Here is a 9,425-nt window from a genome sequence, read left to right on the forward strand (position 1 = left end):
CCTCCCTTTTGGTCCGCCCTCCCCGCTCCGCCCGCGCCTCCGCCCCACGCCCTCCGCGCCCACCCCTGCCGCGCGCTCCGAGCTGGCGCCGGGCGCCCCTCAGCATCGCCCCCTGCTGCAGTCTCCGCCCTGCTCCGCGCTCCCCTGCGCTCCTTCCACCCGGGCCGCGATTTTCCTCCTCTGCTCTCCGAGCCTCCTCTCCGCTCCCCCTACTCGCGCTCACTCTCTTCTCTCCCAGGCTTCATTCATATTATTAGCGCGAAGGAAGCCGGGGCAAGGTTCCCAGGAGATCTGAGAGGAAGCGTCTCCAGCCACCTCTCCTAACCAGCTAGGGACGCCCGGCCTCCGCCTGTCTCTGGGGACTCTGTGATTTGTGCAGTGGTGTGCATCTGTGTGTTGGCCCTGCTTTGCCCGGAACAAATTCGTGCCTCCACCTGGCCATGAAAGTGTAGGCATGAGTCACCTTTCCAGGAGTTCCAGACGTGGTCACAGCTAGGAGTCATACATTATAGGATAGGCCGGGCCTTGGCCACCCCGTCCCCAGGCCTGGTGGCCCCTGAGCCAGCGGGCCCCTTCAGATCTTCCTCCCGGGCGCTCAAGGGCCCCAGGTGGCCCTGAAGATGGAGCTGGCCCTGCCCACCACACTTCTGCCCTAGAGGCCAGGAGCACACTTCTGTTGTATTTGATTCAAATTGTCCACCCCATGTTTGATTCGAGCATTTACCCTTCCTGGCAGCGCTTTTTCCATACCTGTTTCTTCCTGCTTTGGGCCCTACTCGAGCTTCACAGGCTTTTCCTGTCCCCATCCCCAAGCCTGGGGACCCTTCTTGTCGGAGCCAGGCCACACTCCTGCAACACCCAGCTCCAAGCCCTCGTCTCCCTCCGGGAGGACTCGGAGACCAACAGCAGGCGAGTCCGAGCTTCTTCACCGCTCCTGTGCCCGTGAGCCTCTGGGCGTCTTTGAGGGTGTCCTGTGGGGAGCTGCTGTGGACCCTAGGAAGTGGAAAGGGTTGCTTAGAGAGCTGCTGACCTTGCAAGGGGAAGCCCAAAGTTCACCTTTCCCGGGTCTTGCTTCCTAGCCACCCTCTCAGAGACAGCTACCCCTGCCAGAAACCACTGCTGTCCCTCCCACAAGATTCTAAGATTTCCCTGTGACTGGCTGGTGTCCTAAGTGCTTAACAAACGTCCGCTGAGTAAGAGATGTTTCCTGCCTCTTGGAAAATGACAGTCTGCCTGGGAGAGGGAAAATACAAGTAAGAGGGGAAACCATGACAAAGTAATATAACCCAAGGACCAGACTGGCTGCAGTGGTTAGCTGTCGTTGGCCCCTTCTCCTGCCTTTGGGGTGTCTGTCCAGCGTGCTCACCACAGTTTTTATCTTATCACCACCTGGTGTGCATGTGGCAGGTGTCTAAATGGACCAAAAGATATAAGATGGCTTCCCCCGTGAGGGTTGCTCACCTCTGCCCCTAAGACTCTTGAGATTAAGTCAAACTTCTGCCCTCAGAAGCCACTAGAAAGGTGACTCTCAAGCTTTTCTTTTAGGAGCAAATCCTGTTTTCACAGAAAGTCTTAAAACAAATTCCAGCATAAACAAGCCTGATGTTCCAGCACTGGCCGTGTCGGCAAGGTGCAGCACTCTGTCCCTGCCCACCCGCACTGCCCCTGCAAGCCCCTAGAGCTCCTGTGTGGACCTAGGGGTCCATGAGACGTGGTGAAAGCCTGCACTCCAAGCAGCTGCTGGGTGATGGAGCATCTCCCGGCAGGCCACCTTCCTGGGATCTGTGGGAGAAACTACGACAGGCAGAAATGAATCTGTGCTGCAGGAGCTGAGGAAGAGAATCGCCATCATCTCCCATTTGGCAGGGGACATGACATATAGACTGTGGGACCCTCCTTTAAGCAAGCGTGTCACTTGTCAACGTCACAAGACACGGAGCTAAACTTTTCACTCTTCAGAGTTGTATTTGGCCAGCTCTAACCTTCCATTCAGAGTCAAGCGAGAGAACTTAGAGAGCCACAAATGACCAGTCATCCCCAACGCACGGGCTCTCTAAGGAACTAGCAAGTTGATCAGGACAAGCCGAGCCCACCTGGAGGACAGACGCCTCTCCAGTCCCGCCTTTCGGTGGGCCCTGAGGGCCACACAAGCAGTCTTCCTTGTTGTATGCACAGGGCAGCCTTTGCGGAGTGAGCAGTGAACGCTGCCACGCCTGCCCTTTGTTTGTGTGTCACATTCTGTGTTAATAGTCTTTGTCATCTGGCTTCATGCAGTGTGGGATGCGGCGGTGGTTAGGGCTTGTTCAAGGTCTCACATCTGGTCCACAGTAGGATTGGACCCTAGTTCCACCAGAATCTGTCAAGGACACTAAATGTCTCTCTGCTGTCTTTCAGCACCACTGGGCTCCCAGCACTCGGGAGCCTGAGGCAGAAGGATCGTGGGGAGTTCGAGACCAGCCTGGGCTACAAAGTGAGCTCAAGGCCAGTCTGAACTGCATAGTGAGACCCTGTCTCAAAAAGACAAAACAAAAAGAAAGAAAGAAAATCCTCAGTGCTACTGGGCTACATTGTCATTACTTGTTAATTTTGGGGGAACTCCAGTGGGTGCTTGGCGCTTTGCCTTCCTGTCAGTGGGCACGCACCTGGCAGTGGTGGTCTGTCCTGTGCCTGTGAAGGTGTAGGCTGTGGAGGCAAATGAGGACTTCGCCTCTGGCCAGTGATCTGGAGCAGACTCGGTACTGTCTGCGACCCTCCGTCATGCCTGGGGGAGCACCAGTTACTTTGGGAAGTTTCTGCTCCGCCAGGTTAGAGAACTAAATGGTAGGATTTCACTGGTGCTTAAGGACTCTAGATTTTCAGCATCCTGTGGGGCGCTTCCAACCCTGAGAATCTCAGGGGTATATTCCTCCCTCTGAGAGAGGAAAAGGCCCTGGGCTGTTTTTTTTTTTTTTTCCTTTTTAATGTATTTAGTGCAGGGTCTACAGGGTCTCACTACACAGATCCACTTGTAGTGAGCCTCCTGTTTTTAGCCTCCTAAGCGCTGGGATTGCAGGTGCGCCCCATCACACCCAGTCTCAATCACTGTCTCAGTGCACCCCAGGGACAGGGCTGGCACAGCACACCGGGAATCAAACCCCAAACCCTGCATCTGCCTAAGCAGGCACTTTAATCCACTGAGCTATCTGCCCTGTTCCCCTTGGCTGGTTTTGTTGAGACGCTGTATACTTGACATCTTCTCCTAGGGGGCCGTCCAGGGTACACGGTGCTCCTGGGGGAAAGATCAGCTACTTGTGCTAATTATTACCTCTCTGGACATCTGAGAAAGTGGAGCATTTGGCAATCTGTTGGACCAGGCCTTCAAAACTGTATTTTGCAGCACAGGGTGTTTAATTCTTTTCCCTCTTCTCTGGATCATTTGGGTAATTACCACAGTTCCGCGCTTCACTTAGGCTGTGACGACAACGGAGCCATTAGGAGCCTGCACTTCAGAGTCCCAAGTCCAGGGTGGAGCAGCCAGGCGGGCTGCTGCGGAGGCAGGAGAGGGATGCGGGATGAGGCTGCTCACGCTGCATAACGTGCATGGCAAGGCCGCTGGGTAGGAGCAGGAACGGCCCTCCGCCCGGCAGGGACGCGGGACCGCTGTGTGCGGTGGCGGCTTCGGAAGCCTTTATTAAAGGCTTTGTTTTCCTCCATTGTCCTCCAGAAATAATGACCTTTGTGTGGCAACTTTTTGTAATGTCTCATTTCTATGCCTAAAGCAGATGGTTCCTGTGATTTCAAAAGGCTTAGCGGGGGGATTTTGGGAGACTGGGCTATATCTCTGGTGAATAGACAGAGCGATTTTGAGCTTCTATAGCCGAGGGTTGGGGATGTGTCCCTGAAGGCTTCGGAGGGGAGGCTTATCTTCAGCCCATCCGGGCTGCTCCGAATCTGAGAAGAATGCCTCGAGATCTCGGGGCCGCAGAGAGCTTTTGCCTCCATCAGATTACGCACGTTGCAAGAATGACTTTTTTTCCCCTTTACTGTTTTAGTCGGCTCCTTGGAGGGCTTGCGCCAATCAGAAAACGCTGCTTGGCTTGATGCATTCAGGTTTATTCCATTTCATTTTCTTATCGCTGATAGCCCCTTTGAGCTGGATACACAGCGTGCTTCGGCAGCTGCACTACAATAAAATGGTGGCACGCCCCTGGGAGTAACAGAAGGGGGACCCTGGACGTGGGGAGAGGGAAGGCAAGGAGCGGTCAGTGGGTGCTCTCTGGGTGACACTCGCTTTAGAGCCTCATTTCAGTTTGCCATGACAACAATCCTAAACGGTGGTCACCTTTACCCACCATTGGTCAATGGTGAACTTGAAGCTAAACTGTGTCAAGGTGGGGGTAGGATTTGAACCCAGCTCATGCTCCATAGCTGTTACCTGCATCCCAGCCTCAGAGTGCGCCTACTATGCTTCCTCCCCCATGAATTCATCCAGATAAGATGAAGTTCAAAGGACTGTCAAAGTCACTCGGGGGTGGAGAGGTTAGAAAGGGCTGCATCTTGCAAGCCAGGTGGGGTAAAGCAGGCTGCTCATTTATTTCCTGGACAGGCCAGCGGCCTTAGGCACTCACCCATCCTCCCTGCCCTCCTGGCTCCAGACCCCAGCATCTGTGCTGCTCCTGGCCAGAGCTAAGGGCCCCTAACCCAGGTGCTCTGTGCAGATCTCCCGGGAGACAGCTGTGCCGCAGGCAGCTACCATCTCTCAGGCGTTTTTCATTTATTGTCTGTGGGAGGAAAACCCAGCACCCTGCTGCCAGTGTTAAATACTGAACAAAACAATGAACTGCGAGTGAAGTCTGTGTGGACTTATCCAAGACCTGTATGTTTTTAGACCAAATCACATCAGGCACTGTTTTGGGCGGGCTCCCCTGCTAGAAATTGTTCCGGAACCAGCCCGGCTGATGAACATGTTGATATTAACAGCCTGACTCCACCAAAGCTTCCGGCCCAGCACGCTTGAGAGTTAGCTGGTTATTCTCAGAACAGTCTTTTCAAAACACTCTCCAGGACAAATAGGCTGAGAGGTTCCTTTGTCCTCAGCTAGCCTCTGAGACGGAGCTGAGTCTCAAAGCATGGAGGAGAACTCCAAGGAAGGAATGGTCAGCAGGAAGAAGAGGCCAGAGCCTTTGAAAGTGGGGTGCAGGCAGGGGTGGGAAGGTGGTCAGCGACAGCGCGTTCTCCAGCTAACATGCGCCATTTGTGCTTCTGCCAGTGCAGAGCTTTTAATTCCAAAAATATAACAGCCTTGTGCAGGAGCTGGAAGAAAGGGCATCGTTTCATGCACAACTTTGCTGCTAAGGGCCTGGCTGTTGAATGAAAGGTTTGGCTTAGGGGAGGTCCAGGGGCCTTGCCTTCTGTATCACACCTTCCTCTTCATCTGCCTGCAAGCTTCCCAGCTGCCTGCTGGGGTGCTGGATGGAGGTGGGTCGCTTTTGTCTTGACCCCGCAGGGAAGGAGGGGTCGCCTTGTGCTGCAGATGTCTGTCTGAATCACAGGGCATCAGTCCGGTATTCCCACTCGCTCTCCTCTGCGGGTTGTGCTTCTCACTGCCATCAAACAACTCTGGGTCTTTGCTGATTGCTCTCCAAGGCCTTTGGAGGAGGTGGGCAGAGAGGGCTGTGGCGTCAAGCTGACCTGGCTTTGCAGTCCTGCCTTGCCATCTTCGGCTGTGTGGCCTTGGACCAATGACCAAAGCACTCTGGGGCCTGAAAAAGTGGGGACTTGAGTGCCTGCCTCATGGTTGGTGGACACGAAGAAGAAGCTCAGGGGCAGAAAGCGCTGATACCAAAATGCTAAAAGCCAGCGTTCGTTGAGTGCTTCCTATGTCCTTGGCTGCCTCGTAGATGCTTTGCCATGCATTTATTCTGTGGTTTCCCCAGAATTCTTTGAGCTGGGTTGGGCCCATTATTTGTCTCATTTTACCAAGGAGGGGATGAAGGCCTGGAAAAGGAAAATCACTTGCTAAAGGTTTTGGGATTTTAAGATGTGTATATTTTGTTTTAAATGCATGCTAAGTAGCTTGTACAGAAATTCACAAGCCCATTACATTGTTCAGTTAATATATAGTAATAGTTATAATTATTAAAAAGAATATTATATTAAGTAATTGGCAGCTTTGTGATCTTGTTCACTGCCATCCCCAACAATTAGGCTTAAGTTTCTTGTTTTCTTTAATCTGCCAGGCACTTTGTCATACAAACCTGGTAATTTATCCAATCCTGAAATGCTGCTTTCCCTCACTGGATTCCTTTCTTTTCTCCCCTCCTGTCCCCAAGGAATGCTCTAGGTGGCCAACACATTATTAAATCATGGCTGTCTTCCAGTTCTTCCACTGGTGGCAAGGCAAGTGCCTGCACAAAGCCACCCAACCCTCTGAGGCTTCTGTGGCCCCACTGAGAAATAGTGTGGTGGCATCCGTCCTTGTCCACTTTGGTGGGGTGTGAAGGGGGTGACCTCTGGGGTATCTAGGACATGCGTGCTCAGCTGACCCAGTTAGAGTGGTCTGGCATCAGCAGATGTCACTAGTAGCTGCGTGTGATGTCAGGAATGACACTTCTTGTATGAATGAGCCATGCACGCAGGGCTTGGGGGTCTTCCTCAGGCGACCTGCAGCACGGCTGGGCCTTCTCAGGTGTGTCTGCCCAGGGGCCCCTGCACCCTGACTCCATTCCCATTTGTGTCAGGGCCTCTCTGTCCTGTTCAACGCGGCACTGGGTACTGGAGACACTTGGGTCTGGCTCTGTTCTTGCCGGCTCTGATAATGGCCTCTTCTCAGATAAACAGGATGGGGAGTGTGCTGTCTCCCTAAGGTTGGTGTGTTAGGTAGTTAGACCCTTAAAATTCCCAGGAGAAATACTCTTTGACTGGTGGTGTGTCTGTAGGGAGGGCTGTCATCGGTAGGTAGTTAGTATTTACAAGTGATTGCCTGATCCTCCTGCGGCCACTGCACCCAGGTGGGGCTCTGTGAGAGTTCTGCAGGCAAAGTGAGGGGACAGGACTGCGTAAGAGCTCTGAGCATCCCTGGAGCCAGGGGACACTGCTGCTCCCAGCATCCTGAATGGCTGCCTTGTGTCCATCTGCCTGCCTCAAATCAACAATCTCTTGTTCTAGAACATCGGAGGGTGATGGGATATGATTGTTGAGCAGCAAAGCAGTTATATGTGCCTACACCTTATAACACAAGAGGCTTTTGTCTTGGGTTAGCTTTGGTTTTTGCGATCATGGCTTGCTAGGTAGTCCAGGCTGGCCTTGAACTGACTGTGTAGCCCAGGCTGGCCTCCAGCTCCCGGAGAGCCTCCTGCCTCAGCCTCTGGAGGGCTGTGATTACAGGTGTGCGCTACCGCACCTGGCTTCAAGAGAGGCACTGTTAACCCCATTTTAGAGATGATGCAGCGGAGGCCTGCAGAGGGCAAGGAGCTCACCTTGGTCATAACTAGTGAACAAAAGAGCTAGCATGCAAGTCCAAGAACTGTCTCCAAGGAACATATTCTTCCTATAGTCGATGGTTTTCGACCCTGGATGCCTTTGACATTGGGTTGGGAGGTTTTAGAAATATACATTTCACTCCTGGATATTCTGACCACCTGGAGTAGGACATCAATAATTTTTCAAGCTGTCCAGTGATTCCCAACAGGTAGCCCAGGGTAACAACCAGGGCACAGGACCATGGTGCCTTTGGACCCAGTTTCTCTTGGAAAGTGCTTGTCTTCAACTGCATTTATCACTGGCAGGTGCAGCCTGGCTCAGTGTGTGGTAGCTGACGGACACTGGAGGCTGGAACGCCTGGCATCAGCGTGGCCAGCTGGACCTGTGCGGAGGATTGTCACCTGGCAGGCGACAGGGGAGGCAGCAGTCAGGCTGCGGGCTCTGAGAGACGGCAAGGCGATCTCCTTGCTACCTCCAGCCCTGCTGATTCCCTCGCTCACAGGGCAGGCCCTGCTAAACAGCCGTTTCTCTGCTTCCCCACCCAGTTGGCAGGAAGTGCCCCTGGGGCAAGTGGGGAGGGTTGTAGTCCAGCCTGCAAAGCCCACCTGGGGATTCAGAAGCCAAGTCAGTGTACTTCTCAGTGGCCTTCTTTGTTGGGAGCTGTCACTACAGAGCCCTGAGAGTGGGCTACGAGGTCACTGGCCAGGTAGTTTACCTGGGATAGAAGGCCAGCTTTGACATCAGGCCAGAGGGCTTGATGGGCACAAGAGCGTGCTGACGAGGGTCTGTCTGGCTCGCGCAGGGCCTTGAGCTGTGGCATGTCACGCTGCAGGCGCATCTGGCCCTCGGGACCACCAGCCCTGTCCTCAGAGCTCTCAGAGCCAGAGAGCAATCCTGGCCTTGGGGCTCCTCCCCCTCTGCCTCGGCCAATTCCCAGCAAAGGGCCCGCTGCACTTGCCAACCGAGCCAGATGCTGCTTTGGGGAAAATACCTTCTGGAGTTTGTTGTCTGAGCCCTCCTCGCTGACACCCACGGTGGAGAAGGCATGCCAGGATAAATGGGAAATCCCTTCATAAATATTTGAAAAGAGTCAGAAAAGGAAGAAAGGAGGACTAACCCCCAACTCTAGCATTTGGGAGCCTCTTCACAATCCCCGAGCAGATGGAAGAGGCAGGTTGGTGCCGCTCGTTGGGCTGTAGCGGGAGTCCTGGGAGAGCACTTTTCTGTGTCTGCTGCCTGGAGCCCTTGTTTTCACTGCTGGGAGTTGGGCACCGAGGGGGGCCTTGGCTTGCCTTGTGGGCCACGGGGAGAGGACAGGTCTGCCAGGGCCCACTGATGGAAACATGGGGCAGTGCAGATGCTGGGCAGGCCTGCGGGGGAGCGTGGCCTGCCCTTCATCCATAATGCATAATTGTGACTTTAAACTCAAGCGCCTTGGGACTTTATGACAAGTGGAGCACAGACTAAAGTGGATATTAAGGGAGTCCCTGGGAGACAAGGAAAGAGGCCGATGGGGCCAAGGAACTAACAGGGCAGTGTTGATGCCTGCACAAGTAGAGAGCTGCGGGCCCTGTGTGGGAGCCACAGGGGCTGGAGAATCCTCCTGGTGGAGCGTGGCTGCGGGCACATGGGACACCTCGAGGCTGGGCAGCGCGGCGGGAGTCCCAGGCCTTCTAGTGGAACAGGGTCCTTCTCAGGGCTGGTTATCAAGGAAAATCAGCATCTAGGAGAGCACCTGGGCCCACCCCGTGATAGCTAGTTCTGGCCACAGCCCTATGCGTGGCTGAACCGGAACCAGAGCAGCTGCCCTGCACCCTGGGGTCGGCCTGTGGGCCTCTCGCACACCTCCCTGCCTGTGTTCCAACATCCCCTGCCTCTTGCGGCCTGGGCTGCTCTGGGTCAAGGCATGCGGACTCTTGAGTTTGAACGACAGGGACTGAGGCAGGGAGGTCTCAAAAAGACAG

Source organism: Octodon degus, unplaced genomic scaffold, assembly GCF_000260255.1.
Source record: "Octodon degus isolate 3935 unplaced genomic scaffold, OctDeg1.0 scaffold00033, whole genome shotgun sequence".
Lineage (NCBI taxonomy): Eukaryota > Metazoa > Chordata > Mammalia > Rodentia > Octodontidae > Octodon > Octodon degus.